General features: G+C 43.5%; 1 long non-coding RNA gene across 1 annotated transcript; it reads right to left on the bottom strand.

The window, feature by feature from the left end:
* Positions 1-4,366: 4,366 nt before the first annotated feature.
* LOC120639059 lies at positions 4,367-6,303 on the bottom strand. The gene is made up of 3 exons (XR_005661233.1): positions 6,157-6,303; positions 4,661-4,749; positions 4,367-4,408 (listed from the first exon to the last, which is right to left on the bottom strand). It is a non-coding gene; the product is annotated as an uncharacterized LOC120639059 (long non-coding RNA).
* Between the last annotated feature and the right edge of the window lie 563 nt (positions 6,304-6,866).

Here is a 6,866-nt window from a genome sequence, read left to right as displayed (position 1 = left end):
CTAATTCTTGTTCTGCCACTTGTCTGCTGTGTGATACTGGCCAAGTCATTTGGCTTCTCCGTGCCCCAGCTTCTTCCTCTGTAAAATTAACAGTCAACCCAGAACCAGATCCAGGTACAGGGAAGGTAGCAGGATAGATAAGTCATTCCCATCATCTATATTGGATTGTTATTTCATGGTATTCTTTTATCCTTATTTACATTCTTCATTTTTGTATTCTCTGACTTGGAACTCCCTCCCCCTTCATATCAGATAGACCATCACTCTCTCCAACTTCAAAATCATACTTTTACTTACTTAAAATCATATCTCCTCCAAGAGACCTTCCCAAACTAAACCTTTATTTTCCCTACTCCTTCTCCCTTCTGCTTCCACCTTTGCACTTGGATTGGTACCCTTTAGTCACACCACCCTCAGCCCTACAGCACGTATGTTCATAGCCACAATTTATCTATTTATAGTATTGTATGTCTCCCCTTCTAGACTGAAAGCTCCTTGTAGGCAGGAAGCATGTCTACCGACACTGTTACACTGTATTCTCCCAAACTCTTCCTATACTCCTTACACGCTGTAAGTGCTCAATACTTAGACTGTTAGCTTGATGAGGGACAGGGCCTGTGTCCCACCTGATTAAAGTGTTTATACTCCAGCGCTTAGTATATAGTGCTGGCACAGGGTAAATGCTTAATGAATACCACCATTATTACGATGTAATAAACAGAAACTAGAAATCGGAGGGCTTCTTCCACGTCAAACCCATTAAAGAAGCAGCATGGCCCTGTGGAAAGAGCATGGACCCGGGAGTCGGAGGACCTGGTTCTAATCCCGACTCCTCCGCTTGTCTGCTGTGTGACTTAACTTCTCTGTGCCTCAGTTTCCTCATCTGTAAAATGGAGATTTAGTGCCTGCATATCATTACTTCTACTTAGACTGTGAGCCCTATGTGGGACAGGGACTGCGTCTGACCCGATTAACTTGTATCTACCCCAGTGCTTAGAAGAGTGCTTGTCGCATGGTAAGAGCTTAAACAAATATAATAGCAATAATGATGATAAGAACAGTAATAAGAATAATCGTGACAACCTTGCACAATCTCAGGTCGTTGACTATTATTTACCCGGATGAGAAGGGAGAAGATACCTCAAATCTCTGAGTCTGAAGACTCAAGGGATTTTTTTTTTGGTTGTTTCTTTCTGGATTCCCGTGTCACTGTGGAATTTTCAGAAGGAGGAGATTGGAAGTTTTCCCAGTTAGTCCCGAAAGGGAAGGGTGGTCCGCCGAGTTACTCATTTCCTAACCCGACAATCATCAGTATCAAGAAGCCGATCTCCTTTGGTTTGCCCCGACAACTTCTTTGAAATTGGAGATACTTTGGCAGAGCATTCCTAACTGATATATCAAGCCAAGTCCCTTCCAAGTAGGATGTCAAGGAAAAGAAAGAGAAAACCTGAAAACAGCAATGCCGACAAGGGATTCTACTTGCGGGCGGGTTTCCGCATATCTCTCAAAGAGATTTTGGGCAGGGAGCAGAGAGACCTCTCAGTTCACCAAAACACACCGTTTCCTGTTACTCCATGGATCCAATTTGGGCCAGATGCCGGCATCAAAGCTGAGAGCTCAAGTCCCAGAAACTACTTTAAAATATCATTAATGGTCCAATTTAAAAACAAACCAACTGAAAAAACGCCCCACACCTAGGCTACTGCTTCCTATTTTAAGGAAAGACTTAACTGTAACAGTAAATGAACCTTAATTGAAAAATCCTATACATAATATTAGGTTCAGTAGGCTCGTTGTGGGAGGCAGTGTGTCTGCTACATTGTTATACTGTACTCTCCCAAGAGTTTAGTAGAGTGTTTTGCGAACAGTAAGCGCTCGATAAATACGACTGATTCACTGACCTCAAGTACCATAGCAGAGACACAAAGAGTTAAGGAATTTATATCCTGTAACAAAAGAAAAATGTACTACTATATTTCATTTTATTCCACAGATGGCTCAAGGTCTTGTTGCAGGAGATACCCAGTATATCCTATTTGCATTTAGAAATGTTGTGTGACCTTGGGCAAGTCACTTTACTTCTCTGTGCCTTAATCTCATCTATAAAATGGGAATAAAGACTGTGAGCCCCACATGGGACATGGACTGCGTCCAATCAGATCAGCTTGTATCTACCCCAGAGCTTAATTCTGTGTCCGGCACATAGCAGGTATTTGACAAACACCATGAAATTGAGAAAGGCTGCATAGTGGAAATATTAGTCTGAAAATGCGAATGGCAATTGATAACTTTCTTTATTACAGCTTATTTTTTCATCAACGAATTCAGCTTGGGAATCAATCAGTGATATTTACTCAGAGCTTCTGACTCCCAGAATCTAGAACTTTCTGACTTCCAGACCCACGCTGTAGCCACTAGGCCATGCTGCTTTTCCGAGCTGTGATTTATTTTAACGTCCATCTCCTCGATCAATCAGTGGCAATTATTTTAGTGCTTACTGTGTGCAGAATACCACACTAAGCACTTGAGAAAGTACAATATAACAGAGATGGTAGACCTATTCCCTATCCATTAGGGGCTTATAGTCTATAGGGGGAGAGAGACATGAAAATAGATTAGGGATGGGATCATAGTAGAGTAAAAGAATATTTACATCAGTGTTGTGGGCCTCGGGAGACTATCAAAGTGCTTAAAGGGAACACAGTCAAATTCATAGTCAACACAGAGGGGAGGGAGGATAAGGACAGGAGGATAGGATAAGGAAAAGGGAGGATAGGAGAAGCAGCGTAGCTTAGTGGAAAGAGCACAGGCTTGGGAATCGGAGGTTGTGGGTTCTGGTCCGGGCTCTACCACTTGTCAGCTGTGTGACTTTGGGCAAATCACTTAACTCTTCTGTGCCGCAGGTACATCATCTGTCAAATGGGGATTAAGACTGTGAGCCCCATGTGGGGCAAGCTGATTACCTTCTATCTACTCCAACAGGTAGAACGGTGCTTGGCACATAATAAGAGCTTAAATACCATCATCATCATTATAGTTATTATAAGGGAACTTAAAGGGCTTAGTCTGGGAGGGCTTCTGGGAGAAGATGTGATTTTAGGAGGGTATGAAGATAGGGAGAGTGATGGACTGTTGAATATGAAAGGGGAGGGAGTTTGAGGTCCAAGGGAGGATGTGAACAGTGGATTGGTGGTGGGGTAGATGAGATGAAGGTACAGCGAATGGGTTGGTGTTAGAGGACAGGGATGTGTGATTTAGGCTGTAGTAGGAAATCTGCAAGGTAAGGGAGAGAGAGATGATTGAGTACCTTAAAGATGATCTAAGAAGTTTCTGTTTGGTGTGGAGGTCGATGGAAAACCACTTGAGGAATAATCATCCAGTCAATCAATCATATTTACTGAGCGCTTACTAGAGGCAGACCAGTGTACTAAGCTCTTGGGAGAGTGATAGGAAAGGCAGAAGGAGGACAGGGTTTTGATGGGAAGATGAAGAGTTCCATTTTGGACACGTCAAATTGGAGCTGTGGGAGTCACCTCCAAGTAGTGAAGCCCTGAAGGCAGGAGGAAATGCGAGACTCTGGAGAATGAAAGATGCAGGTTTGGGAATCATCTGTGCAGAGACGATAGTTGAAGCCAAGGGAGCGAATGCATTCTTTAAGGGAGTGGATGGCGATGGGGACCCGATTAGAGACTGGAAGGCAGAGGAGCCCGCGAAAGCATCTGATAAGAAGCAGTCAAAGAGATAGAAGGAGAACCAGGAGAGGACAGTGTCGGTGCTCCTTGGGGGAAGAAATCATGTCAACCAATTCTACTGTACTCTCCCAAGTGCTCTGCCCACAGTAAGCACTCGACAAATACCATTGATTGGGTGACTTGCCATCTGAAGGAAGCCCCCAAAATGGCCCTGCTCAAGGGACCCCAGATGAGCTGTAATCCAGGACTTGGAAGTGTCGATTCTGGCTCCTTTCACTTGGAAGCCTTTCCAACCCCTTCCTCTGGGTGTGGGCTCCCCCCTCCCACCCCCTCACAGGGACTGATTCGGATTTTCTGTCATAGACACAGAGGACTTGGCTCCGTAGAGAAACAGAGTGGCTCAGTGGAAAGAGCATGGGCTTGGGAGTCTGAGGTCATGGGTTCTAATCTCAGCTCCGCTGCTTGTCAGCTGTGTGACTTTGGGCAAGTCACTTAACTGCTCGGTGCCTCAGTTACCTCATCTACAAAATGAGGATTATGACTGTGAGCTCCACGTGGGACAACCTGATCACCTTGTACCCCCCGCCCCCAGCGCTTAGAACAGTGTTTTGCACATAGTAAGCCCTTAACAAATACCATTATTCACAATGAATCTATTTCCTTTTAGAAATTTACTCACATCATCAGGAGCGTGTACCACCTCTTCCAAATGGATCCTGGACAAGGGAGGACATGAACACAAAGAGAGAGCTGTACTTAATGGACAAAGCTGCATATTTTGGGAAGACAAAAAAGGAACGCTGTAAAAGTTTCTGCGTGTAACTAAGTGTATGAATTACTGTGTGTATGAACTCCTTCCTCCCTTCCTTACATCTCTCTCTCTCTCCCCCTAACACACACACACAGAATCGCCCAGGTCTCTCGGCCGTTAATGAATCGATATAAACATTATTTCAACAATAAATTACCTTTCCCTTGAGGTTGAGTCGTCAGATGGAGTGTCAGAAGGCAGTAAAGGCCGGATCCTGCAGTGTACTCGGATATTACCTTTTAGCTCCTAGAACACCAAAAATATTTCCCACTCAGTACAAAAGACTAAGGGTGCAACTGTGTGTTAATTTCTTCAACCTGCCACCTGTGTCTCTTTGGCACCTTAAACTTTTCACCCACTTTTCCCTGCCCTTGGTGTGGTATGTCTTTGTCCTTTTAGATTTTTAGGGAAGTAGCACGGCATAGTGGATAGAGCACAGGCCTGGAGTCAGGAAGCCAAGGATTTTAATCCTAGCTCCACCACTTGTCTCCTGTGTGATCTTGGACAAGTCACTTCACTTCTCAGTGCCTTGGTTATCTCATTTGTCAAATGGGGATTAAGACTGCAAGCCCCATGTGGGGCAAGGACTGTGTCCAACCTGATTTACCTGTACCCAGCCCAGCGCGTGCTTAACAAATGCCACTGATATTATTATTATTATTAGATTAAGAAAGACCTGAAGTTAAGAATTGTGTTGTACTGTTTTGTAAAGGGACAACCTATTTTTATTTATTATAAACATATATTTGGTCGTATTTTTCTGGGGGAAAAAAAAATAAGTGAACAGACCAAGCCCTCAACTCTTTCCCAGTATGAGTGAAGGAAGAGTTGGCCTTTTGAATGCTTTCTCCTCTGGAAAAGACTTCCCAATCTGAATAGGGAACAAAATACTTTTCCCCTCCCTTTCTCCAAGAGGGGACAGGAGAAAGAGCACAGAGAGTGTGGAAACAAATCGCCGGCCCAAGTCCTACGTCGAAAAGAGATCATTCAGATTTCATGTACCGATACAGAAACCCCATGCCAAGAGAGAAGTAGTGGGCAAAATCAGTGAAGAAATATTAAACCTAGTAAAGGTGATTGTCTTCAATTAGGAACATTTTGCTGAGCCAAGGAAATGGGAGCTGGGAACTATCAGCAGTGACGACTGAGAACAGATCCTTTTATTGCTATTTATTACTATTATTACGATTACAGATCTAGAGAAAAATAATCATTCAATCATGTGGATCTCAGCTGTCATACAATAAGCACTTACAGTGGCCACAATATGATTATTAATCAATCAGTTAAGCAGTATTTACTGAGGGCTCACTATGTTCAGAGCACTATCAAGCATGGCTTAGTGGGAAAAGCATGGGCTTGGGAGTCAGAGGACATGGGTTCTAATCCCAGATCTGCCAGTTGTCATCTGTGTGACTTTAGGCAAGCACACTTCTCTGTGCCTCAGTTACCTCCTCTAGAAAATGGGGATTAAGACCATGAGCCCCATGTGGGACAACCTGATTACCTTCTATCTATCCCAGCGCTTAGAATAGTGTTTGGCACACAGTAAGCTTTTAAATACCATTATTATTATTACTAAGTGTTTGGGATAGTACAATATTATTGACTAGAGCCACGAGGTTCTACTAGTTCATCATTAACAGTACTCACCACCAAATTGTTGTGAAGCATTTTTCTCTTCTGCTTTTCATTTTTGTATCGCTCACTGACTTCCTGCAAAGACTGCTCAAGAGCCACTGCTCTTGCCTGAAAAGCTTGAAAAAATTTTTTTTTTACCAAAAGAGAGCACCCTGTATCAATCAATCAGTGGTATCGACTGAATACTTATGGTGTGCCGAGCACCATACTAAATGCTTGAGTTGGGAGGCAAGTCAATTGCCCAGGAAGAGACCTCTGGGAGAAGGTGTGATTTTAGGAGGGTTTGAAGATATGGAGAGCGATGGACTGTTGTAAATGAAAGGGGAGGGAGTCTGAGGTCCAAGGGAGAAGGTAATCTCTCCTACCCCAGCACTTAGAACAGGGCTTGGCACATCATAGTAAGCGATTAACAAATACTGTTGTTATTATTATTAGGAACAAGGAAGAGTTCTGTGAATCAGAATGGAAGGTGCCTTGGGTGCAAAAGGGCTGGAAAGCAGTTTTATTCAACCTCCTCTATGTTTGAGGATGCAACAGAGGATCTGTAAAATATGATTCTGATTTACTGGAAACTCTTCCAGCTCACTGGACATTAAGCATCTTCAGCTTTGGACTATGAGCATCTTCAAAAGTCTTTGAGACAGAACTGCTGTATGCAGATAACTTCGCTCTTGAAACCAGCGCTCAGAAGACGACACGCAATGGAAAGTGAATTACCTGGT

The sequence above is a fragment of the Ornithorhynchus anatinus genome, chromosome 21 (assembly GCF_004115215.2).
Source record: "Ornithorhynchus anatinus isolate Pmale09 chromosome 21, mOrnAna1.pri.v4, whole genome shotgun sequence".
Lineage (NCBI taxonomy): Eukaryota > Metazoa > Chordata > Mammalia > Monotremata > Ornithorhynchidae > Ornithorhynchus > Ornithorhynchus anatinus.
The sequence above is the reverse complement of the archived record's forward strand: the minus strand, read 5'-3'. Positions and strand labels throughout refer to the sequence as shown.